Source organism: Ahaetulla prasina, chromosome 3, assembly GCF_028640845.1.
Source record: "Ahaetulla prasina isolate Xishuangbanna chromosome 3, ASM2864084v1, whole genome shotgun sequence".
Lineage (NCBI taxonomy): Eukaryota > Metazoa > Chordata > Lepidosauria > Squamata > Colubridae > Ahaetulla > Ahaetulla prasina.
In genome coordinates, this window is record NC_080541.1 from 25,022,179 (window position 1) to 25,050,014 (window position 27,836).

The window sequence follows — 27,836 nt, forward strand, 5'->3', positions numbered from 1 at the left end:
ATGCAGAAAACTTTCCATGTGTTCCTGACTTTTATACAAATAGGAATACAGTACGAGGCATAGTCAAGGATTTTATTCAGTCTGAATTTCAAAGTGAGGGCTTCCTTAGTTCAAATGTAAAGGAATTGTAGAAGAAATGTCTTTTCAACTCATACTTATTCGCACTCTTATGTCTCCTTTAACCCAAACCCAGAGGAAATAGGGAACGAGCACCACGCATCAACCTTGCTAGGTGATTGGTCCTTGACCGCTTTCTAAAGATTTTTTTGATGCTGTAATTTTACTTTCCCTTTTACTAAATTTACAAGTAATGGTCAAGAAGTTGTTGAACGCTATAAAAATGACTGCAGATAACAACTGTACATGTGTATTGTTTGGGGCAGAATTGTTGTGACCTACGCCCAAGTAGTTATTACCAGACACAATCAGTCCTAAACAAATGTATTTTATTAGAACAGTTGAGAATTACTTCATCCTCAGCTTAGTGCAAATTAATTCCAAAACAAATCCTTCAGAAAAAGTCATTTGGCCTTATCACAAACCTTTGTCCTCTTTGGCACCCTGCCAAAGGCTTTTCTTGGCAAAGCCCCACAAACTTCAGAAACAAGAGACGACGGCGAGAAACAAACATAGCTATTCTGTTTTCCTACAAAGAGCCCAAGAGCCGTTGCTGCTCTTTTAAGCCTTATGGGAGGGGCCAATCATCTCCTGGACTTACTCCCAAGTTGTCCTTTTTGCTTTAGCTGCTCATGCCTTCTGGCAGCTCTTTACATGCATGCACTAGGAACAGGCTCCTCCTGTTCCTCTGCCTCTCTGCTGTCCACCACTGGAGGCTCTGGAGTCCATGCATCGCTCCCAGATAGCCCTGGCCCCATTTCTGCCTCTGACACCGAGCCCTCGTCCGGGCCTTCCCCAGAATCCAGGACTAGCCCATGGTCCTCCCCAGCCTCCTCACTGTCCGACTCTTCTGCTAGCTCCGTGGTCTGGTGAAAGACCACAACAAAAATTAAATATATTTCTATTTTTAAACTTGTTTGAAAAGGTTGGCTTTCCCATTAAAATCAACTGGCTTCTTTTCATGAAATCTACAGGGATGCCCCCGAGGGAGCGGTGGATAAAAATGCTTCTCAAGATGGAATGTGAAAAGATAGACAATTACCAAGCTGCATGCAAAACATTTCACGCTGAAATCAATAGCAGGAAGGCAGAAGGGGGGGGAACAACATGGTTTACTTACTATAAAGAAGCACAGAAATGGTTTATTGTCTTTTAAATTAAGTGCTTTGTTTTTGCATCATGTTGAAGAAACTCAAATATTCATATATTCAGGTACACAATAGAAAGTGGGGTTTTTTCCCCCTCAAAAATTTGTTACAAAATCCTGGTTTTGTAGAGAAAAGGGGACGCTTGCTGAGATTGTGTGGTTCCCAGTACATTTTATTTCTGAATTGACATTATTCTGAAAGTGATCTCTGGAGAGTATTTCTTTCTGGTGAGTGTCACTGCATATTTCTTTTTCATGTGCTAATAATGCTCAAAACATGTCTTTAAAGATAGGAAGGGTCTTAAGGACTCCACTTCTAATGCTTGAATACTTTGTGACAATCACATTTTTAATGCACCCTGTTTCAAAGCAATTTGATAAACTAGCTTAACAGGTGCAAATCTTTGTCAGCTGTACATTGTGTGGTGTTCCACAAGGCAGAATTATGAAGAGATTTAATATGTAATTGAGGAAATTTGACCTGGCTGAAGCTAAACAGAGCCAGGACTGTTTAGCATTTGGACTGTGCTCCTCCAGAGAACACTACTTCAGCTTCAATCACAACAATACACGAGCACACAATAGATTTAAACTTAATGTGAACCGCTCCAATCTTGATTGTAGAAAATATGACTTCAGTAACAGAATTGTTAATGCCTGGAATGCACTACCTGACTCTGTGGTCTCTTCCCAAAATCTGAAAAGCTTTAACCAAAGACTATCTACTATTGACCTCACCCCATTCCTAAGAGGTCTGTAAGGGGCATGCATAAGAGCACCAGAGTGCCTACCGTTCCTGTCCTAATGTTCCCTTTGATTGTATCCAATTCGTATGGTTATTTCATGCTTATAATTATATATACTGTTGTGATTGACAAATAAATAAATAAAAAAAATAAATTAAGTCTGCAATCTAGACAGAAAAGCTGAACAAAAAAAAAATCTTAAGAAGACGGCAATATCACATACTTTTCATACCTCTGTAAATAAAACTATGCAGATGTGCCCTCAGGATTGTCCCAGTAGGGTTTGGATGCAGGGAAAATTAAAGACTATCAAGATAATGGCCACAATGGTGTGAAATTTTGCATGTTTTTTTTAATGTGTGTCATACAAAAAGTTAGCCACCACCTTGACTTTTTTTTAACCATTTCCTGGGGACAACCTGTTCTCTACAAAGACTTGAGTTTGGTTTGAGCGGAAGCCTCTTGAGACCATTTCCACTTCAGTTCCTTCCTAGCCTACATGTTATACCTTGTAATTATACTTCAGGATGAAAGAGAAAGCTAAGGTAGAAAATAATATTTTCAAAATTGTGGAGGTTAATAAAGACTTGAGCCTTTTACAAAGGGGTGGATGCACAGGTAGAGAACAGAAACTCTTCCTAAGCATGCTCTTGCTTCCAATTTCTTTCATAAAATCCCTTCAATGAAGCAAGTAAAGTGGAAAGTTATGGAGACTTATACTACTAGGAATATCTAAAGGCTGGAGTACAGAAGAAACTTATATTCTGCTTGCATGTGTAGTTGGGAACAAGGAAATTACAAGTGGATTACATCAACAAGAGGGATCAAAAGATTAAAATTCTGATTCCCTATTTTGTTATAATCTTTCGGTTCTCTGAGATGGACATAGACTCAGTTAGCTGAATTCAGTTAATTTAAACCAAGAAAACCTCAGTCTTCTCATTTATTTCAATGGGAAATTAGCAGAGCTAAATGCAATAGTTTTGCATGGGTATATGTGAACTAATTAGTGGGTTAGTTAGTTTATTTATTTTATTTTATTTTATTTTTATACCGCCCTTCTCCCGAAGGATTCAGGGCATATATACCCATAGTTCATCACTCTAAAACTTTGCTTTATCATGGCAACCAGATCAGTAAGTTAAGAAATCATGATGTTGTTGGAAGGAATAGCCAGGTCCAGGTCCAAGTTGGGAAAAAGGCACTGGAGACAAAATGGAGGCTGGAGGCTGATTGGAAAGAGGATCCATTTATTGATGAGGTGGAACCACCAAGCATGTGTAATTGTGGGCAGCTGACTACATGGAGTCGAGAGTGGGTTTTTTTTATACCTTATCTGAACTTTGCATTTGAGCATACTGTTCCTGTGCAAGAACATGTATTCTATTGGCTATTGTAAAGGTTATGTAGGGTCATAGGTTGTCTGTGCTCCCAGGTTTGGCCAAAGTTTGGACTGCTGAGATGATGCAATGAAGAGGCTTGTATTCTGAAAGGGTGCTGGGCAATTCCCTATTATGGCTTAATTGCTTTCTCCTGGTTTGGATCTTGAGTAAGGGATAATCTTATCACTCTGTCTTTGTTCAGGCTTTGCTTCAGGGAGTAATGGATTACCAAATCTGCATTTCTAAAAGCTGCCCCAGCTCAGTATCTGCTTAGGGGCAGAGAGCTGGGGCTCTGAGTTCCCATCTTCCATAAGATTTTTTCTTTTTCTGTTAGGGACATATTTTATCCTGCCTTTTTAAAAAATATTCCTCAAATATTTCATTCTTCTGGGGTGGGGGGTGGGAGGCTTCCCACAATGTAATGGAATGTACCATTGATCTTGGGAACAAGGGGAAGATATGCTGTCTGGGAAACAGACAAAAGAAGGAGGACCCGCCAAGGGCTTAATGGCCGGACAAATAAACTTAGGAAGTATCTGCCCTAATTGATAAGGCAGTTAAAAGTACTGGTGGGAAGTCTGACCTGCAAGATCCTATTAATGTAGTCTTATGATAAAATAGAATAATCTCATCTAGTCTTGGTTCCCATCTGGTTTTCCTGGGAGAACTTTTATCTTCTGTCTTCTCCTATATCCATTGAAACAAATGGGAATAATTAGTCATACTTGCCTGGATTGCTGTAGGGTCAAATTTTGAGCCTTCTTGAAGAAATGGAGAGATCTTAGATTTAGTATCTCTAGTACCACACCTAATTGCTGGGACAGCTGAATGCCACCACATATTTATTGGACCCGTGTCCCTCCTGGTTGGTGCTGGCCACCAGGGAGGTGACACGAGGCTGGCTCCAGGGAATTGTCAACACTTCCTTGGGGGAGGGTGTTGTTCCCACCGCCTTGAAAGAGGCGGTGGTGAGGCCCCTCCTCAAGAAGCCCTCCCTGGACCCAGCTGTTTTAGGTAACTATCGTCCAGTTTCCAACCTTCGCTTTGTGGTGAAGGTTGTTGAGAGTGTGGTGGCACATCAGTTACCTCAGTACCTGGATGAATCTGTCTATCTAGACCCGTTCCAGTCCGGTTTCCGACCCGGGTACAGCACGGAAACAGCTTTGGTCGCGTTGGTGGATGACCTCTGGAGGGCCCGGGATAGGGGTTATTCCTCTGCCCTGGTTCTCCTAGATCTCTCAGCCGCTTTTGATACCATCAACCATGGTATCCTGCTGCGACGGTTGGGGAGTTTAGGAGTGGGAGGCACCGTGTTTCGGTGGTTCTCGTCCTATCTCTCCGACCGATCACAGACGGTGTTGGCAGGGGGGCAGAGATCAACCTCGAGGCGCCTCCTTTGTGGGGTGCCACAGGGGTCGGTTCTCTCGCCTCTCCTGTTCAACATCTATATGAAGCCGTTGGGTGAGGTCATCAGTGGTTTTGGGGTGAGTTATCAACTGTACGCGGATGACACCCAGTTGTACATTTCCACCCCTGACCACCCCAATGAAGCTGTCGAAATGCTGTCTCGGTGTTTGGAAGCTGTGCGGGTCTGGATTGGGAGAAACAAGCTCAAGCTCAACCCCTCCAAGACTGAGTGGCTGTGGATGCCGGCATCCCAGTACAGCCAGCTGCAACCGCAGCTGACTGTTGGAGGTGAATTATTGGCCCCAATGGAGAGGGTGTGCAATCTGGGTGTTCTCCTGGATGAACGGTTGTCCTTTGAAGATAATTTGGCGACCGTCTCCAGGAGAGCTTTTTACCAGGTTCGCCTGGTGCGCCAGTTGCGCCCCTTTCTAACCGGGATGCCTTATGCATGGTCACTCATGCCCTCGTCACTTCTCACCTGGACTACTGCAATGCTCTCTACATGGGGCTCCCCTTGAGGAGCACCCAGAGACTTCAGTTGGTCCAGAATGCAGCTGCGCGGGTGATAGAGGGAGCCACTCGTGGCTCCCATATAACACCAATCCTGTGCAGGCTGCACTGGCTACCTGTGGTCTTCCGGGTGCACTTCAAGGTGTTGGTTATCACCTTTAAAGCATTCCATGGCATAGGACTGGGATATCTTCGGGACCGCCTTCTGCTACCACATGCCTTCCACAGACCGGTACGCTCCCATAGAGAGGGTCTCCTCAGGGTGCCGTCAGCCAAACAGTGTTGGCTGGCGACCCCCAGGGGGAGAGCCTTCTCTGTGGGGGGAACCTACCCTCTGGAACGAGCTTCCCCCAGGACTTCGACAACTTCCTGACCTCCGGACTTTTCGCCGCGAGCTGAAGACGTACCTATTCTTCCGAGCAGGACTGGCTTGATAGGGGTTTTTAATTCGTTTTTAAATGGGGTTATTTTATATTATGTATTTTATATTTAAATTTAGGCCACATTGAATAAGTTTTTTAAATAGTTTTTATTGTAATATATTGTATTGTTTTTACTTGGCTGTTCACCGCCCTGAGTCCTTCGAGAGAAGGGCGGTATAAAAATTAAATTATTATTATTATTATTATTATTATTATTATTATTATTATTATTATTATTATTATTATTATTATTATTATTATTATTATTATTATTATTATTATTATTATTATTAATGCATAGCTGGAATGCTGTATGAACTAAGAAGGCCCTTCAGGTCTTCTAACTGTGTCTCCATTTCCATTGTAATTAAGTCTAATTGACTGTAATTGATCCATCCAAAATCATATATCTTTCCAAATATATTTGGTTTGATTGGTTTGTTGGCATGCATAAACATTTCAATAAAACACAGAAACATGTAATGTATGATTATTAATGTATATTATGTTACCTAATTCACCTCATGCCCTATTCAAAATTATCCCCTATACTAACCCATCTCCAACAGCTGGTCGTCTAGTCTTTGTTTGAAAACCTCCAACTCAGACCGTTCCATTTCTTCATGATCAGGAGATTTCCAGTAAAAGTCAGTTTGAATTACTTTTAAAAATACTGCAGGTCATTGCACATTATTTCCCCCTCACTTTCAGAACAGAATAGGTTTATAGATCATAGCAGACCACTGCTATTCCTTCCCTTGTCTTCTTTTTTACAAGCCATACATGAACCAGTTGTTTTAGATATGTGCTTCCATATAATGGAAGATATATTGCAGGTTTTTCAATATGGTAGACATTTTAAAAGAAAAACATTTAAGACAAAATTTATTGTCTCTATGCTACTGCAGACAAATGGGGCAGGGTGAATTAAATTGACTATTTATCTTCTGGGTCACATATATTTTGGATGGACCGAGACCCAAGTAATGATTACCAAACACAATTCAGTCCTGAACAAATTTATTTTATTAAAACAGCTCAGAATTAATCCATACTCAGCTTAGTCCAAAACAAATTCTTCATAAACAGTCCTTTGTTGCTGGCAATCCTTATGATTTATATTGATATATTGACCATCAATTGTAAATGTTGTACCTTGATGAACGTATCTTTTCTTTTATGTACACCGAGAGTATATGCACCAAGACAAATTCCTTGTGTGTCCAATCATACTTGGCCAATAAAAAATTCTATTCTATTCTATTCTTTGGTCTTATCACCAACCTTTGCTGTCTTTGGCAACCTGCCAAAGGCTTTTCTTGGCAAAACCCCCACAAAGTTCAAGAGACCACTGACAAGAAGCACTGGAATCAATGTTGCTTTTCTACAAAGAACCCAACAGCTCGTTGCTGCTCTTTTAAGCCTTATGGGAGAGGCCAATTATCTTCTGGCCTTACTCCTGAGTTGTCCTTTTTGATTCAGCTGCTCTTGCCTTCTGGCAGCTCTTCTCATGCCTGTACTAGGAACAGGCTCCTCCTGTTCCGTTGCCTCTCTGTTGTCCGCCTCTGGAAGCTCCAGAGTCTGCGCATCGCTCCCAGATGGCCCTGGCCCCGTATGTGCCTCCAACACAGAGCCTTCATCTGTGCCTTCCCCTGACTCCAGGACTGACCTATTGTCCTTCACAGCCATCTCACTGTCCAACTCCGCTGCCAGGTCCACAGGCTGATGGCGGACCACAACACCTATTGACAGATACTAGTGCTATTTCAATGTTGCTTAGAATATGTGAAGTCTCAAAGAGGCTGGAGCTTGGTCCTGCTTCCTTTGATTTTGGTCTGTTGAATGATGAGGTTAGAAAGAAGTTTCTTCTTGCAGTAATCAGAACATTTCTTTAGTTGCAGACTGAGGTAGAATAGAAGCTCCTATCACAAGGGCTTTTGACTTGTATTTCTTTGAAGATGAAAAGATTCTCCTTGTGGCATGATTTGAAATTAGTCTACTTGACCCACTGGATGATTTACACAGAATCTTCACTCATTTTTTTAGATATTTTGATGGCTTTGAAGTAATCTAACTTCTGCTAAATTCTCCACATACCAAAATACATTTTACTAGCAGATTGTGAAACAAGTTTGCTGCATATGAAGATGACGGATCGTTGAATTGTCCTCTTTCAGAATTTGATGATAGCAAATTTCTACACTGCTTCTCACCTAAGGGATTCTGATTTATTAACAAACATTTAGCAAGCATATATGGCACAGTTTTGAGCAAAACATGAGCATGGAAAATTCTGAAAGCAGTGTTAAATCTATATTCCTGTTGCACGACATAAGCCTATCAATTGATATAGTTTATTGTTTAAAAAGAAAAACAATGTGTGTAAGTCCAATTATGAGCACACTGAATGTTTATAATATAACATAATTATGCCTACTATTTCAAATAGAAATATCAAAGGGACTATGTCTCGTCAGACAGTAGTAAAATACACAGCTTGATGCACAGCTTTATAAAAGTTTGGCAGAGAATCAGTTACACATTTTTCATTTTTCAAACTACAGTTTCTGCCATGTCTTTTCACATGAATTTTTAATTGTGACTAACAGGGACAATACTTTCTTCTTGTTCTTTAAAAGAGAAAAAGAAAAGTCAAGTTGGAACGTAGCCGCTTCTAACCAGACATTTGTTCTACATTACCCAGAGGCAGAATGATAATCTGAGATCAGGATTTCCAAAGATGAAATTTCCAAAACCAGAGCGATATTTGTACAATGACATTCAGCTGTAGGGAAAAGGAAAACAATTGCTTTTATTCGATAAATAGGAGATTTAGGCTAGGAAGACAGAACTTAGATGCACTTAGAGGACAAATTATTTTTCAATAGGAAAATCTAAAACAGATAGATACATCCACTTGATAGGGAACGTCTAAAGATAAGTGTTGTTGAGAAACTTGAGACTTCCTACATTTCCTCCCTCTGTGGAAAGGATAAATCCCATTTCATCTCCATCTGGTTTCATCATTGAACACTGATGTTCAGAAATTCCAAATAAAATCACAGATCTTCATCATAGCATAATCTCTGGTTCAAAATGGGCATCAACTAGCCTTCTTGGATTCCTGATCTTAGTTGTTCATTTCTTGAGTCAATATAACCTTCCATGGTCACTAAGATCAGAGAGTGAGCAAAAGTCAACCAAGAGATCCTTTTCATCTAGGAAATCTTGCTGGTGGACATTAAGTTAAGATGAACTAAGTAAACCTCTGGACTATTTCAGTTAAGAGACAATTAATTATGATTTTGGCAAAGGTTTGCTTTTTCAGATTCCCATTCTTTTCACTCTTTCTATGTTGTATGTGGCAAGAATGCATTCGGTCTCTGAAAAGACTTATTAAAAGTTTTTTTTCCCCCCTGTGCATTGATCTCTCCAAATTTTCTTTCATCCTTTTCTAAAAGCATCATTTCTGTTTTCTATAACTGATTCTAACCCAACATTCCCCTTTATGTCGCTTTTTGAAATACTAGAGATACAGATACTTGTTTCGTTCATTCATCATGCTTGTAGCTGGACTGAAGTACAACCTTCTTTTTTAAAAAATAAAGAATTATATCACCCAGTGTGCTGGTGCTAATTAAGAAGATAAAGATAACAAAGCACTATTCCTAGATTCATGAGGCACAAATGTTACAACCTACGTACAAAGAGAAATATCAGTTGGGGGGAAAATGTCCTACATATTCTCTACATATCTCTCAGAAAAAATAATAAGTGGCTTGCCACTGAAGAAAGAAAGGAAGGAAGAAAAAAAATTAGAGCGAGAGAGAGAAAGAGAGAAAGAGAGAGAGAGAGAAAGAAAGAAAGAAAAAGAAAGAAAGAAAGAAAAGAAAGAGAGTAAGAGTAAATAAGTAAGACAGGCAGGCAGGCAGGAAGGAAGGAAGGAAGGAAGAAAAAGGGTGTGAAAGAGAGAATGAAAGAGAAGAGAAGAGAAGAGAAGAGTAGAGAAGAGTCTTGCCAAGCCAGTTTATAGAACTGGTTTATTTTGACATAAATCAATATATTGGTGATTGGCAATGATTATATAACTCTTCCTGACCATCCCCCAGTACCTTCCCTGACCCACATGGCACCTCTTGCACACCCCAATGCACACTTCTTGATCCATACTTTTCACTTACATACCCTACCTAACCCTCGTGGCATTTCCTTCTCACATTCACACAACCCTCCCCAACCTGTGCAGTACCTCTCATACATTCCCACGTACAATTCTTCACCTGCACTTCTTGTCACTCCTTTCCCCAACCAGCAGCAACCACCCAACTGCCCGCTGGCCTTGGACCTATAACATTCTGCTGGCTTCCACTGGATTTCTCCCTGGAAGCTTACCATAAGCGAAGGAAAAGGGGTGCCAGAAGGAGTAAGAGGGAGAAAAGAATATTTCTGATATTTCCTGCCAGTTTCCCACAATGAAACTCACTGGGGAAGCTGGCAGGAAATCGGAGATCCAACTTCTTTTTTGCGCACCTGTAGTCATTCTTTTTTCTCTGTTTAGATAAAATATATCTCTGAAAGGATGACCCAGCAGATACAGGTTGCTTATTTTCAGCTAATTACTTCGATGCTCATTGCCATTTCTGTAGCATCTTTGATGCTCATTGCATTTCTTCATTTTAGCTGAGTAGTGGGATCTATTTATTTATTTATTTATTTATCAAATTTATATACCGCACCATCTCCCGTAGGACTCAGGGCGGTTTACAGGCATATTAAAACAAGATAACAATATAATAAATAACATTTAAAACCCAAATTAAAACTAAATATTATCCAAGCCTGGTCACTAAAACAGTAAGAACCAATAAAACCCACATTAAAATTTAATTAAAACATTTTGTTGTTAGGCTAGTCCCGCACGTTGAAATAATAAAGTCTTCAGTTCACGTCTGAAGGTCCCGAGGTCAGGAAGTTGTCGTAGTCCTGGAGGAAGCTCATTCCACAGGGCTGGTGCCGCCACAGAGAAGGCCCTCCCCCTGGGGGTCGCCAACCTACATTGTTTGGTCGACGGCACCCTGAGGAGGGCCACTCTGTGGGAGCGCACAGGTCGTTGGGAGGCAATCGGTGGCAGAAGGCGGTCTCGAAGTTATGGAAATGGGAATGTTATGGAACATTATGGAAATGTTCTAAGTGAAACCACCAACAAGCTGGAGAGAGTTAACAGGTGCGCTTTTATTCCACTCAAAAGAACAACACTCATCGGATTCTTCTCCAGGAAGGCAAAAGACACTTGGATAGAAACAAGCGCCGAATATGCCCAGTACATTTATAACTACTCATTTAACTAATTTTTATCTAATTAGTTTAAGAATAAGATTTCATCATCAATTTGCTTTTTGATAAATTCATTATATGGGCACACCACATAAATATTTTTGTCTTGAATGCCAGTAAGAACTGGTTTTCAACAACCTGAGACTGTGATAGTCATTCTAACTATGTTAGTAGGTTACTAGGTTAGTAAGAGTTTACTTCAAGATATTTCTTCAAGACCACTTAGTTATTCCCAAGTCTTCCCTGCACATTTGCTTTTTATTTTCCCTATTAATCATTCCCCCCCACCCCCAGTTTATATCTTCAATAAATCTTACAGGGAAAAATGAACATGATAAACATAGAACAGAAACCTTGACACACATCCAGATTTCTACAAGGAATTGCAAAGCTTTCTGAGATGAAAAGCTCTCTCCTGTCTACTAATTGTACAAATGATTCATAGCTATGACCCTTACACCCAAAGATGTGGGTGAAATCAAGGAGAATTTGTTTTGAGCAGCAGTGGACCAAGACAGTAAATAAGATGTGATGATTGAAAAGCCTTAAATCAGGAATGGCTAACCTTTTTCTCTTCATGTGCTGAAAGCACACAGCATTTCAGGCCTAATAGGCCTCCCTGCAGCCTCCTGGACCCAAAAACAGGCCATGGCAGTTGGGTGGGTGGATGTTGCACCCCCCCATCTCCCATTTTGTACCTAGTAGGCATCCCTGCAGCCTCCTGGGCTGAAAAATGGGCCATGGGGGGGCTGCGCTACTCCCCCGAATTCCCCGCACATGCATATATGTGCACCCAACTCCCCACGCATGCTGACACGACCCCCATACATGCGTGCACCTCTCCTGCATGCGTCCCGCCCCCCGTGCATCCCAAAACTCAGCTGGCTGGTGGGAGCTGTGCGTGGTGGAGCTGAGCTAGGTGATGGCTTGCATGCCTGCAGAGAGGGCTCTTTGTGCCAGCTGTGGCATGTGTGCCATAGGTTCGCCATCACAGCCTTAAATCATGGGTTCACCAATCCCCGGGCCATGTCCCAGTGCTGGACTGTGGTCCATTCAGAACTAGGCCACAAAAGTGGTGGATACTTACATGTGCGTGAGTGAGTGAAGCTACATTTGTAAAAGCAGTGCCTCCACATGCATGAAACTATCCCCTCTCCCTACGACCACTGCAACCGCCATCTCCACTGGTTCACTGAGCTGGAAAGCTGAAGACCTCTGTCTTCAATGAATGGTCTTTGCATATATTCTTTAAATTGTGTGAATGTTTGAACAGTCAAATGTTCAAATGTGTCATCACAGAAATAACTGCTTATAGGTCATTTGCTCCTCTCTTCTGCCGTTAGCCTTACACTGCTGTGCAGATCAGAAGGGGATTAAATGTGTTTGCTATCATATAACAGAGACAGCAAACTTATTTTCTGATATGTTTGTACAGAGTTGTTACCTGCTTATCACTACAGGGAGCTTATGTACTGCAGATCTAAAATAAAAATTTGATAGACAGACAATATACTTCTCAGGAAGGTCAAACTCAACCAGGAAATCTTATTCAAATCCCACTAACATTAGACAGCTGCATATCTATTTACAGTTAGCTGTGGGAAAATGTTTGCAGAAGGCTCCATCCATCCATCCATCCATCCATCCTTCTTTAAGCAGCTTTGCTTAAATCTAAGTGCAGTTCATTATTCCCAGAGGTGGGTTTCACATAGGTTTACTACTGGTTTGCCATGCTCCGAAAATGTGAGCTCACACACTTGTTTCACTCTCGTGTGCCTTCTACACATGCGCCCGGCCTTCCATGCATACGCTTTGCTCTCACGCGTGGCTTGCATGCATGCACGTGGCTTAGAAAACGTGGCTAAATAGGATGGCATGGTGCCACGGTGGGCGGGCCCAGTCACAGGTTGGCACTACCGGTTCTCCTAAACCGGTCCAAACTGGCTAAAAAGCACCACTGTTTATTCCTACTGGTTTTAAAACAAGCTGAATTTCACCTTTTCCCTCTCTCACTCTAAATGAGAATACTGAGAGTGTTAAGTTCTGAAAAGGTGTAAACTTGACCTTTTTAAAGATCAGCTCTTTGACATATTGTTTAATATTCAGAAAATCCACTTCCTCCCATTATCTCTTTGACAAATTTTCCTGGCTGCTCAGGATCTTCTGCTTTCCTATGCAAGCATCAAAATAAATGCCAATTTAGATGCACAACTGGTTTTTTAAAAAAAAAAAAAAAAAAAAGCAGCGATGCCAAATAATAAGTCATGACATTCACAACTAAAGTTTTATTTTCTTTTTAAAGTAAAGTAAGTGCCATAATAATCATGTTAATTTTCTTATGGGCTATTTGATTGACAGATGAAGCTGAAGCATGTTTACTAAAAAGTAACGCTCAAAACAATTGTGCATCGGACTGGAACATTAGTCAGCTAAATTGTATAAGCTGATAAACCTTATTTATATAGGGCTTAATGGGATTAAATTATTATTAACTCTACATAGATGACAGACTTGACAATATACTCTTTTGATGATTCATCAAACTCCAAATTCATTAGCAGTGCTGCCTGGAGTTTATCTTGAATTCGTGATACTGTTTCCTGTGGACCCAAAAGTGCTTTTTCTAGAGGCAACTGGACTTTCTTATTTTTGAACATGAACAGGATGAGCTGGAAGGGACCTTGGAGGTCTTCTAAACCACCCCTCTGCCCAAGCAGGAGAACTGAAACCGTTTCAGATAAGTGACTGTCTAGTTTCTTCTTAAAAACATTCAGTGATGGAGCTCCCACAATTTTTGAAGGGAAATTGTTCCGCTGGTTAATTTTCCTCACTGTTAGAAAGTTTCTCCTTAATTCCAGGTTGCTTCCTTCGTTGATTAGTTTCCAACCATTTTTTCTTGTCCTGTCCTCTGGTGCTTTGTAGAATAATTTGACCCCGTCTTCTTTGTGGCAGCCCCTCAAATTCTGCAATACTGCTACAATGTCACTCCTAATTCTTCTTTTTTTTAGACTAGTCAAACCCAAATCCTGAAGCCATTCTTCATATGTTTTAGTCTCCACATATAACATATATACTATTTTAAACAGTGCTAGTGTTGTACATTTATTTTTGACCATCATATTCTAGACTAGAATGTCAACTTATCTATCATTCTAATACCTACATTCTAACATATACATAGTATCTCTTTCCATGTCCACCTAACCTGATTCTTTTGCATTCCAACTTCTATCTCATGTTTCTAACTATTGATAGAATCTATTCCATGTAGCATAGTATTCTGTATCTCCTTTATCTTTTATTTTTAGCGTTAGTCTGTCCATTTTCGCACAAACTAGTATCTTCCTTATCATCTCTTCCTTTGAGGGAGTATTTTCACTCTTCCACTGCTGCACAAACACAATTCTTGCTACTGTCAAGATATGTAATATTAGATATATTGTCCCTTTATCATAGCTGTCTGATATAATCCTTAATAAAAATAATTCTGGCTTAAACTCTTCCAGTATTAAAGTAATAACAGCGATGGTGGAATTGTTATGTTAATTTCTGTTCCATTCTTCATTTATATCCAGACACAAGAATTATTGGAGCAATGACATTGTAGATTTTTATTTGGATTTCTTAAACTGTGTTTTGCACCCATAACGAGTTAGTGAACTGTGCAGGGGTAATTTAATTGAAAAAAAGGTTTAAGGGAAGTGATGCCATGTGTATCATCATGTAATCACACAAATGATGCATGTCATGTATTTCACAACGTGCAAATCTGTAGATGAAATTTATGTCATACTGGAAATGACATAAATTGACACATTAGCATAATGACATCACAACATTTCTGATAACACTATAATATCTACTAGGTGCCTAAGGAACTGCAGGATTATATCTGTAATGCATAAAGTATCTGTAGAAATGTAGAGGTTAGTGAATCTCAGTATTTTTGATCCAATTTGTTTTATATCATTGGAAAGTTCTGTCAGTGTGCCATTTGTTTTATATTTTAAATTTAGAAAGCTTTTGTTCTACTTGATATACAGTTTAAATATAATCATTGCAAATAATTAGGATATTTATTCTTACCCAAATCTAATATTTGGGTAAAATTATTGAGTTTATTTATTGTGTTTATTTATTATTGTAGGGAGAAACAATATTATACTTGTATAACAGAAAAACTATCTCAGGTCTAAAGTCCTTGAATATGAATGTATGTAACAATAGACACTGTAGAGACACTTTACAGACCCTCAAAAACCAATAATTTATTATAACCTTTTTTATTTTTTACCATCCAAACAGTAAGAGAAATAATATTTATGTAAGGATATATGACATTCTTCTAAAAAATTCTGCTCACCTTTATGAAGTTAGCCAAAAGTTCCTGAAAAGCCAAAATTTTAATTCACAGAATGAAATGGTTTTTAATTCTGTCAATTAAAAATGTGGTGAATTTCATTTGAAGTCAAATAGGTTCACTAGATTCAGGTTAATGCAGCAGAAGATCATTTTATTTTATTCATATATTACATTTCTATATGACATTTATTACTTTAGAAATAATAGGCAGTTATTTCCTTCTATTTTCTCTACAATAACAATCTTATGACGGTTTGAGCTGAGAGAAAGAGACTCGTCTAAGGTCACTTAGCGGACTTTCATACTTAAGGTGGTACTAGAACTCACAGTCTCCTGGTTTTTAGCTTAATGCCTTAGTCACTAAACCAAACTGACTCTCACTACGTGAACATCCATGATGCTGGGGGTACCATAATATTGGAAAAAAATGCCATACATAAGATTAAGGCATTATGAAAATGCCATAATTTACCATATTTTTTGGACTATAAGATGCACCCAACTATAAGATGCACCTTGATTTAGAGGAAGAAAACAAGAAAAAAAATAGTTTTTGGCCTCTGCGTGTCATGTTTTTGTCCTCCCCAGTCCCAAGAAGCACTTTGCAGACCAAAAACAGGCCAATTTTTGGCTCCCCGAACCCTCCACACATCCTGTTTTCACAAAAAATGCACCCATTTTTGGCCTGGGGAGAGCTTCTGGGGACTGGGAAGGGCAAAAATGTGAGAGACAGAGGGTTTGTGAGCCCAAAAATGGGCCCGTTTTTGACAAAAACGGCTCCTTTTTGACAAAAATGGGCCATGTGGAGCACTACAGAGTGCTTCTGGGGGGCAGGGAGGGTGAAAACACAATGTGCGGAGAGTTCGGGAGCCCAAAAATGGGCCCGTATTTGATCTATAAGACCAAAATTTCCACCCACTTTTAGGTGGGGGGAGTGCATCTTATACTCTAAAAAATATGGTATGTACTTGCAACCAACATGGGGCACAAGAGTATAGAGTGAAGTTATTTACCTGAATATGTCATTGGGTGCACATCATCATTTTGGTATCACTGTGGTTTAGTACAAATACCACTGGAAACTGAATATTTATTTATTTATTTATTTATTTATTTATTTATTTATTTTTTACTTATTTTATTTTCATCCTGCCTTTATATTCACAAAAAACTGAAGGCTGAGAACATATCCAACACATCTTCGTCCTCCTATTTTCCCAGTAATAACAACCCTGTGAGGTGAATTGCACTGAGAGCGAGTGACTGTCCCAAAGTCACCCAGCTGACTTTCATGGCTAAGGTGGGACTTGAATTCACACTCTCCTGCTTTCTAGCCAGGTGCCTTAGCCACTAGACCAGGGCTGTTAAACTTGCAATCTGCATGACGGATGCATCACATGTTGGCCACGCCCACACCCTGTTTAGCAAAGAGGAAAAAAGTCGCGGTACGTCACATGATGCCACCATGATGATGTGAGTTTGACACCCCTGGACTAGACCAAACTGGCTCTATACACTATATTCTAAAACACAATATAATTAGCCTTTTCTCTGAAATCAGCTGAAATCAGCTTCCTTAGTTCTTCCTAATAAGATTCCTATATAAAGGTCGGTACTTTACACAGTACCTTTAAGATAAAAAAAAATATTAGCTATTAACATGATTTTGCTTTTCCAGTATCCATTTTTGTAATTATTATTTTATTACATATTAAATCAGACCTAGCTAGATACAGGCAGATAAGCAACAAATCTCAACTATCATAAAATGAATATATTTCCATTTCATCATTGGAAGCTTATAGTATTATGAGATATTTCATTATCTCACTTCTAGTCAAAATCCATATATCCCTGGAAAGCTTTAAGCTAGAAAATACTTAGTTAACATTGTTCAAATAATTCAGAAGAAAGTATAAGCAGTGAATAATACATTCAGCCAATACTATTAATTATACATCAAGCTAAAATATGAGCTCTGAAACTCAAACTTTGGTCTGGCACAATCCCATGAATAGGACTGTAATCCAAGAATAGTTTCCAATTAAAATTCGATTTTGGACCTACTTTCTAATTCTAACCTTATTCTGAGGCATAGTCCCACAATTTAACCAGTACAGATAGTCCTTGATTTACAGCTGTAATTGAGCCCAAAATTTCTGTTGTTAAGTGGAACATTTCTAAAGTGAGTTTTGGCCCATTTTACAACCTTTCTTGCCACAGTTGTTAAGTGAATCACTGCAGGCATTAAATTAGTCACACGGTTGTTAAGTGAATCTGGCTTCCCCATTGACATTGCTTGTCGGAAGGTCGCAAAAGGTGATCACATGACCCCAGGACACTGCAGCCATCATAAATATGAATCAGTTGCAAGAGTCCGAATTTTGTTCACATGACCTTGGGGATGCTGCAAAGGTTGAAAGCGTGAAAAACAGTCATAAGTCATTTTTTCAGTGCCGTTGTAACGTCAAACAGTCGCTAAATGAATTATTGTAAGTCTAGGACTTAACTGTATCCTTTCTGATAACTTTACAAATTTTAAAATTTTAAAATTACAAATTTCATGGGCAGGTCATTATTTTGATGAGTACCTACTGTATGCAGCTAAGTCTGAGGAGTAATACAAGAGCTTAACGAATGTTATTTCTCTTAGCAGCTAATGGTATAGCAATGGTACAGATGTAAAAAAGATGTGGAGACTCTAGAAAGAGTGCAGAGAAGAGCAACAAAGATGATTAGGGGACTGGAGCTAAAACATATGAAGAACGGTTGCAGGAACTGGGTATGTCTAGTCTGCTGAAACATGGGATGCAGTGGCTCAGTGGCTAAGATGCTGAGCTTGTTGATTGAAAGGTCACAGTTCAGTAGTTCGAATACCTAGTGCCGTGTAACGTGGTGAGCTCCCGTTACTTGTCCCAGTTTCTGCCAACCTAGCAGTTCGAAAGCACGTTAAAAAATGCAAGTAGAAAAATAGGACCACCTTTGGTGGGAAGGTAACAGCGTTCCGTGCACCTTTGGAGTTTAGTCATGTCAGCCACATGACCACGGAGATGTCTTCAGACAGCACCTGGCTCTTCGGCTTTGAAATGGAGATGAGCACCGCCCCCTAGAGTCGGGAACGAGTAGCACATATGTGCAAGGGGAACATTTATCTTTACCTTTTAGTCTGATGAAAAGAAGGACTAGGGTGACATGATAGCAGTGTTCCAATATCTCGGGGCGGCCACAAAGAAAAGGGAGTCAAAATAGTCTCCAAAGCATCTGAAGGCAGGACAAATAGCAATGGATGGAAACTAATCAAGGAGAGAAGCAACCTAGAATGGAGGTCCTAGTAGAACAACTTGCCTCAAGAAGTTGTGGGTGTTCCATCACTGGAGGCTTTTAAGAAGAGATTGGACAGCCACTTTTCTGAAATTCCAGGGGAGCATTTTATCAGGTTCACCTGATTCGCCAGTTGCGCCCCTTCCTTGACCGGGACGCCTTACGCACGGTCACTCACGCCCTCGTCACTTCCCATCTAGACTATTGCAATGCTCTCTACATGGGGCTCCCCTTGAAGAGCACCAGGAGGCTCCAGCTAGTCCAGAATGCGGCCGCGCGGGTGATAGAGGGAGCACCGCGTTGCTCCCATATAACACCCATCCTGCGTGGCCTACACTGGCTGCCGGTAGCCTTCCGGGTGCAATTCAAGGTTTTGGTCACCATCTTTAAAGCGCTCCATGGCTTAGGACCGGGATACCTTCGAGACCGCCTTCTGCCGCCGATTGCCTCCCAATGACCCGTGCGCTCCCACAGAGCGGGCCTCCTCAGGGTGCCATCAACCAAACAATGTAGGTTGGCGACCCCCAGGGGGAGGGCCTTCTCTGTGGCGGCACCTGCCCTGTGGAATGAGCTTCTTCCGGGGTTACGACAACTCCCCGACCTCCGGACCTTCAGACGTGAACTGAAGACTTTATTATTTCAGCGAGCTGGACTAGTCTAAGAATAAAATGTTTTAGTTAAATTTTAATGGGTTTTTAATCAGTTTTTACCGTTTTTAGTGATTCGGCTATGATAATATTTAGTTTTAATTGGGTTTTATATTGCTTATTTATTATATTGTCTTATTTTAATATGCCTGTGAACCGCCCTGAGTCCTACGGGAGATGGTGCGGTATAAAAGTATGATTAATAAATAAATAAATAAATTTATTCTGTTCTGTTCTGTTCTGTTCTGTTCTGTTCTGTTCCGTTCCGTTCCGTTCCGTTCCGTTCCGTTCCGTTCCATTCCATTCTCTATTATTTTCTATTTTCTATTCTATTCCTTGGTGTCCAGCATGTATTTGAAATTGTTGCAGTGTCCTGGGGTCATGTGATAATCTTTTGTAACCATTTGTGACCCAGCAGACTTCCCACAAGCATAGTCAATAGTGAAAGCCAAATTCACTTAACAATCTTGGCAAAAAGATTGTAAATTGGGTGCAACTCACTTAATGATCACCTTTCTTAGTGATGGAAACTCCAGTCTGGTGGTAAATCGAGGATTAACTTTATGTCCTCCTTTATGCTTCATCCCCAACATACACACAATTGTAATTCATGTATACATTCAGATTAAAAACTTGATGACCAATTTAATCCTTAATAATTCAGAAAACAAGTTCCACTAAGACAATCATCTTATTCCCGCACCTCACTGTGAACTGAAGATTTCAGTCTAAAAACACGGATTTCTAACGTGCAAAGGCTATTGATTTCTATAAATATAGAAATATAATTAGTCACGTGTTTCTGCAAAGCTGCAATTAATATAAAGCAATATCATTCTTTAAAACGATGATACTTCAATTTGGATAGCAAATTGCTTGCATCAGTCTGACACTGTATGTGCATTTATTACTTTATTAAGCATTGATTCTTTATTAAAGGTAAATAAAAACATGAGGTCATTTTTGCAAACTAACCATGCCCAAACAATACAATCATATCAAGAAGAGTAATTCTGTTGTCGTTCTTTAAATTAAGCATTCAAATGAAGTGCCATGTCTCATTTAAATAGGTTTGAGAAGTCAATACTGAGTAAGCATACAAAGGAAAAAATGTGGCTGGTGAATAGAAGTCTTGGAATTGGCTTTATACTGCCACCCAGCGGCAGATATATTCCGTTGTGAAAGCAGGATGCAGTCCTGTCTGATAAAACCAGTTTTTGAAAATAGTGAAATGGTGAGTTAGCCTTCCTTCCTTCCTTCCTTCCTTCCTTCCTTCCTTCCTGTAAATTTTCTACAGGTGATAGACCTGGAAAAATATACTATTCCAACCAAGAATGGGAAACTCAAGTATTAAATTTATATTTGAAAACAGCATTGTAGCAGAGTCCAAATGAAGCCAGCTGCAAAAGAAATGGAATGGAATATTATTTTTGGGGGGATTTGTCTCGGAGGAAATTCCAATAGTAGATTGAAAGGAAAGGGGCTTATTATTCATTTATTTGCAAACAAAACAAAACTCCAAAGATTCTGAGAGCAGCTTCCAGGGTGACGTGGAATTATGGATTTCAGTTGGTGGATTACAAGCTCCATTTGCTAGCAAATATATACATTTATCATAAGCAATTAATGGCTGGTTTAGATCCTTTGCTGCCATCTGGTTAGGCCCTGTTTACTTTTACATAGCTTTGGCAATTTAAGCCATAATGAATCTCTTTGCACGCAGCTGTGTTTCTTATCTATTATTCCCAGTAATCGAATGTGTTCTGCTATGCAAAGGGAAGAGGCAGCTAGCATCGGCATGCAAAGAGACTGCTGATTCACAATCATTTCTTATTGGACGAAGCCAGAGCTGAGTGTTGTTACTGCTGAATAACACCCAGACATAAAGTAGTAGGCTAGGCTGCCAAAGTCTGCTTAAAATGGTGTTTAGGATTAAGCAATGAAACTGAAACAGAATTAATGCAATCTCTGCCGCTGTGCTGCTTTTGCTTAAGCCATTAATATTACCATTCAACATTCTTTCCCAATTTGAAGACATAATCAGCTGTAGAATCGTAAAGGGATGTGCTTTTATTTTACATATTGCTCCAAAGTGCAGTTTATTATGCTCTGTCTGAGCATATATAAAAATGTGCACACAATTTATTCAAGTATATGAAATCCAAAAGCAAAAGCGAAACCTTTGAACAGCTTTTCTCCAGAAGTTGTGGGTGATTCATCACTGGAGATTTTTAAGAAGAGACTGGACAGCCATTTGTCTGAAATTGTATAGGGTCTCCTTTTTGAGCAGGGGGTTGGACTAGATGACCTCCAAGGCCTCTTCTGACTCTGTTATTCTGTTATTCTATAATCGATAAAGTAGACTTTTAAAAATGCATCAATGTCAAATGTAGCCTTTCAAAAAACGGATTAGATTTTAATCTGCATTTAATCTACTTTTTCTTTTATACATCTTTTTTTCTGAAGATTTTTTACAAAAAAGAAAAGATTTTTTTAAAGAACGGCAGAAAGAAAGAAAAAAATAGGTCCACCCCACCCCCCTTCCAGTAAGGCCAAAGAATTTGAAAGAATACAATAAATTTTGTAAATAAAAATGGGAATAGTCTGCAAAGATTACTAGGTGCAAATAGAAATACATATTATTTCCATAGCAAGGAAGATAAAGCAGGTATGGTTAAATTTAATACTTTATTTAAAGAGGAAAATACGTTTTTATTTGGATATCACTTCTGGAATTTGTGCTTGTGAAGAAAAAAATGAAACTTTGATTTTGGTTTTGTTGATTAGAAAGATTTCGTGTTATAGAAATGGCTAGTTATATATTAATATGTAAAAGCAAAAAGTTGAGGTTGGAGTGTATTTATCTTCTACTGTTCTAGGAAGAGCTGGAAGTCAATGCTCCCTTTTCTTTCTTTTTCTCTTTTCCCTTGTATTTCACACTCCCTTTTCACATTCCCTTTCCTTCCCTTAGCTTCCTATTTTATTTTATTTTTTTGTATTTTATACAATAAAAAATAAAAAATGAATATAAATAAAAAAAAGACAAGATTTTTTGTGCAAATCTTTGGACAAAGAATGAGGGATGCTAGCTGAATCCCTTCTCTGTTGCCCTTCTGTGTTTTTTTTTTGTTTTGTTTATTTATTTATTTTATTTTGTCAAGTATGTATTAGATAACAGATATAAGTATAAACATAATTATGAATATATGAAATGGATAGGAATAAAAGGAAGCATTAGGACAGGGACGGTAGGAACATTGGTGCGCTTTCCTTAAAGACCTCCTAGGAATGGGGTGTGATCAACATTAGACAGTCTAAGGGTAAAGTTTTGGGGTTTGGAGAAGTAACCACAGAGTCAGGTAGTGCATTCCAGGCATCTGTTGCTGAAGTCATATTTTCTGCAATCAAGTTTGGCGCGGTTTACCATAAGTTTGTATCTATTATGTGCTCATGTATTGTTGTGGTTGAAGCTGAAATATTCATTGACAGGTAGGACATTGTGGCAGATAACTTTATGTACTACGCTTAGGTCAGACCGAATATGGCAAAGTTCTAAATTGTCTAAGCCCAAAATTTCCAGCCTGGTGACATAAGGTATTCTGTTGCGAGCAGAGGAGTGGAGGACTCTTCTCATGAAATATCTTTGGACTCATTCAATTGTATTAATGTCCAATATGCAGTGCGGGTTCCAGACAAATGAGCTGTATTTGAGAACTGGTCTAGCAAAAATTTTGTATGCCCTAGTTTGCAGTTCAATTGCAGTGCAACTCTGTAATGCACTTTGGCAGTTTGTATCATTTTTCTTCCTTTAAAATCCATGGCACAGGACTCTTATAAAGGTAAAGGTAAAGGTTTCCCTCGCACATATGTGCTAGTCGTTGCCGACTCTAGGGGGTGGTGCTCATCTCTGTTTCAAAGCTGAAGAGCCAGCGCTGTCCAAAGACGTCTCCGTGGTCATGTGGCCGGCATGACTCAATGCCAAAGGCGCACGGAACGCTGTTACCTTCTCACCAAAGGTGGTTCCTATTTTTTCTACTTGCATTTTTACGTGCTTTCAAAACTGCTAGGTTGGCAGAAGCTGGGACAAGTAATGGGAGCTCACCCTATTACACGGCAGCACTAGGGATTCGAACCGCTGAGCTGCCGACCTTTCGATCATATTCTTTGCATTTTGCTTGTATTCGAGACATATAATTCTGAGAAATCCAGAGCTAATGCCCAATGTAATAATGAACAATATTAACTGTAGGAATTATGTCAATATTCATAGAATGCATTAGAAATCAACAGAACAGACAATAAGCAGAAGCTGTTGCTTAGAATTTCAATAAAGATTTTCATACGTCCCTTATAAATTACTAGTAATCTCAATTATGCACTTGATAACACAAGAATTTACCATTTATTTATGTATTCATTTTATATAGCTATCCATCTCAAACAAGCAATTCTGGGTGTCAAACAATAATAAAATTAATTAAAATCAAATTATAAGAACAATATAGAGAATTGAATATATACAGCAGCCAAGCAAATTATAATCCATATATGTTAACATAACCAGGAAATCGGGTCCTGTACACATTTGGAATACCAGCCTCGGGCATATAACTAGGTCTGCAAGGTCTTATGAAAGGCCAACAAGGCTGGAGTCATCCTAATCTCTGAAGGGACAGTATTCCAAGGACAACTGTGATGACTCTTCTGGATGATTTCCCAGACATCCCAGACATCTCTCCAGATACTAGTTCAGAGTAGGATGAACAGGAACAACAGGAGGAGATGCATCCAAAGATTATGAATAGCTATGAATAGAATAGAATAGAATAATAGAGTTGGAAGGGGCCTTGGAGGTCTTCTAGTCCAACCCCCTGCTTAGGCAGGAAACCCTACACCACTTCAGACAAATGTTATCCAACATCTTCTTAAAAACTTCCAGCGTTGGAGCATTCACAACTTCTGGAGGCAAATTGTTCCACTGATTAATTTTTCTAACTGTCAGGAAATTTCTTCTTAGTTCTAGGTTGCTTCTCTCTTTGAATTAGTTTCCATTCTTTGCTTCTTATCATGTCCTCAGGTACTTTGGAGAATAGGTTGACTTCCTCTTCTTTGTTGCAACCCCTGAGATATTGATATGAGATAACCCCTGAAATATGAGCCAGGAGTGGAAGGCACTCAAGTGCAGGGGAGCAACTGGACAAGCAGCCGGCTGAACTAGAGACAGAAGAGGCATGACTACTCCTGGGAAGCCAAAAGGTTTTGGGTGCAGAGAGAAAACAGCTGCAGTTGAGCAGTGGAGCTGAAGAATAACTGCCTTCTCCTCCTGATCTGAGAGCGTGTAGGGCTGAGATGAGGCAGGCACAGCAAAGGTCAGCCAGACTACTCGCAAAGAGGCAGACTCACCCCTCTTGATAGGCTGCACTAGGAAGCAGTTATTTAGCCCAGCAAGGGGAGTGAAACAATGAACATTTCCTTGCTGTGTGTACTTCAGCAGTGGTGACTCTTGCCTTGAACTTTAAATCATCTCTCTTCAGCTCTGGAATTGCCTTGTGGATTTGTATTTGCCCAGTGGACTTGCCTTTGCCTAGTCGAATTGCCTTGTCTTTCTGCTTTGGATTAGTGCTGACTTCTTTTGAGTAGCCTGTTGAACTCATTGGGGGTGGGCTGGTGCTGGCAAAAGGAATTGCTAGGTAATATTAATTCAGGTTTAGAAGCCTTAATAAACACTCCTAACCCTCTTGGCATGAGCGGGACAGCACAACAACATAAAGGATATGACAACTAGACCCCACTAGCTGGCATTCCTTGATTGATGGGACCCTATAGCATGCCCAACCTGCCAAGTTATATTTGATAGAAACAGAGAGAAGATGTTCCTTCAGATTTCCCAGTTCCAAATCATGAAGAGCAAGACCAGCACCTTGAATTTCATTTGGAATCAATGCAATGCAATGTATCAAGTACCCAACTGTCTTTACTACCCATGCAGCTGAATTCTGCAACAGTTGACGCTTCTGAATGCTTTTCAAGGGCAACTCATGTGGAGCATGAGGCCATGAGCAATATTAAGCAAAAACCCTCCTTGTCAGTGTGTGAAATCCATTTTTTTTACTACCGGTTCTGTGGGCGTGGCTTGGTGGGTGTGGTGTAGCTTGGTGGGCAGGGAAGGATATTGCAAAATCTCCATTCCTACCCACTCTAGGGCCAGCCAGAGGTGGTATTTGCCAGTTCTGCAAACTACTCAAAATTTCTGCCAACGGTTCTCTGAAATGCTCAAAATTTCCACTAACAGTTCTCCAGAACCTGTCAGAACCTGCTGGATTTCATTCCTGCTCCTGGTCCAGGAATCGATGAACAACATGAGGGTGTACAAAGGCCATCTCATACACAGTTACCATCTGCTTTTACAGCAGAGCCATAATTCCAAGAGGACTTCTGAATTATATTATGGATCCATCTGGAGCATCCCATCCAGGACAAAAAGTGGGGGAAAAACTTGACACCAGAATGCCTAAGTACCCAAAGCCACTCAGTCTTGCCTGGGTTGAATTGAAGCCCATTGCATCCCATCCAGTCTCCTACAGCCTCCAGGCACTGGGACATGATGTCCACAGCATCACTCAGGCAGCCCAGAGTGGAGGTATAAAGCTGTTATGTAAAGTATACTGTTTATACTTTATTCCAAACCTGTTGGATCATCTCATACAGCGGCTTCATGTAGATGCTAAATAAGACATCATAGATAAATATATGACCAATAAATGCTTGAGCAAGCATGAGAATTATGTACCAGCCACTTATCACTCCAGCCTTGAGAGTGCATATTCAAGATTAATAGAAATGTTCACGGTCAACCAGGTTATTTTCTCATAAGGAAAAGCATCTTTGTTGATCTTGTGTAACTCTTTTCCTGCTACTTACAAGTATGCAGCCATTGATAATACTTCTAGGCAGTCTAATCTCATTCCTTTTTCACACATCTACTGAAAAATTGGAGCAGTTACCTGCAGATGAGATGAAAGGATAGACATTTAGAAAGTGATTCTGAAAGACATTAACAGAGCTGAAGTGAGTTGTAATTTGGACATTTTTGGAAGCAATACCCAAGTGAGTGAGTGAGTGTGTGTGTGTGTGAGAGAGAGAGAGAGAGAGAGAGAGACAGATGTTTAGATTAATTTCACTTATCAATAATACCTGTGTATCTATTACACAAGTATGCATACAAAAACACAGGAATTCACACTCAGGGCCAATGTGTCTTTTATTTATTTTGTGCATTTTAAGGGGGAAAAAAGATTGTCTTTAGACAAAAATTGTTCTTTTTTTCTCACATTTCCTTTCAAAATGCTGGAATTATGGGGGAAAGACAGTGGTGGGATTCAACCAGTTCACAACTCTTTGAGAGAACCGGTTGTTAACTTTCTGAAGTTTGGTGAACTGGTTGTTGGAAGAAATCATTAGGGCAGAGAACTGGTTGTTAAATGATTTGAATCCCACCACCGGGGAAAGAATATATATTTTGCAACGCTTGGCTGTCTGCTTTATGATGGCTTTCTGAAACAGTTGAGATGACATGGTTTCTGGAATTCTTTCCAGCCCCATTTACCAGCAGTAGTTAAGGGAGCTTTCTGTTTTCCTCTGTATGAAAATAATGTGCTGCATTTTTGTGTTTCTGCTTTTTTATGGTGTTACATCTGTGTGTATTTGTGTGCATGGGCACACTGTAAAGCAGAGGGATGACAGAATGCTGTAGCCCATGTGGGAATAAAGGAATAATCAGTAGGATTTGGACTCAGTTGTCTCTCGCATAGAGATTGGAAGGCAATTTTGTTTTGCGGTGATTTTTGTGGATCTCTGTGCAATGTTTTTCTCTGTAGACTCCAGATGGATCCATCCCATTTTCAAACTTGGTCTTTCTTTTACCAATTATTGCCACAGTATAAAATTCAGACCTGTTCCATTCTGGTTGTGGTGGGGGAGTAATTTCACTGCTGGTCAGAGTCCTGAGCCTCTTTCCATAATTTCTTCCCCATATTTTGTTGGAAACAAAGTAAGAAACAAAGTAGAAGTGAGGACGCTGGGATCTTGCAGGTCAAGAACCAGTTGCGTTAATGCATTTTATAAATTAAGAGTATACATTCTTCATCTCTTTGGGAGGGGATGAAAAGGACAATGAGCAAACATTTCATTTCCATTAGTTTACCTCTGAAATTCACTGTATAACTTAAGTTGCGTTTGGCCATCATCTGAACAGCTCCATAGATACAATCCAGATAGCTGATCAGGTGCTGTGGCATATTAAAAAGTAACAATTGTATTTTGTTCTGATGTTTCTCAAGTTGTTGTTCCAGTTGTCAGATCCCCCACCTGTTACAGTTTCAGCTACAATCAGTGTAGGTTTGTTGACCTTGTATAGCTAGCCTCTTAAGAAAGTGAAATAC

General features: G+C 39.8%; 1 protein-coding gene across 1 annotated transcript in view; it reads left to right on the plus strand.

The window, feature by feature from the left end:
• The window catches only part of CSMD3 (CUB and Sushi multiple domains 3), a 782,898-nt gene that overhangs the window by 84,405 nt on the left and 670,657 nt on the right, over positions 1-27,836 (plus strand). The gene's annotated exons all lie outside the window — the stretch shown is intronic.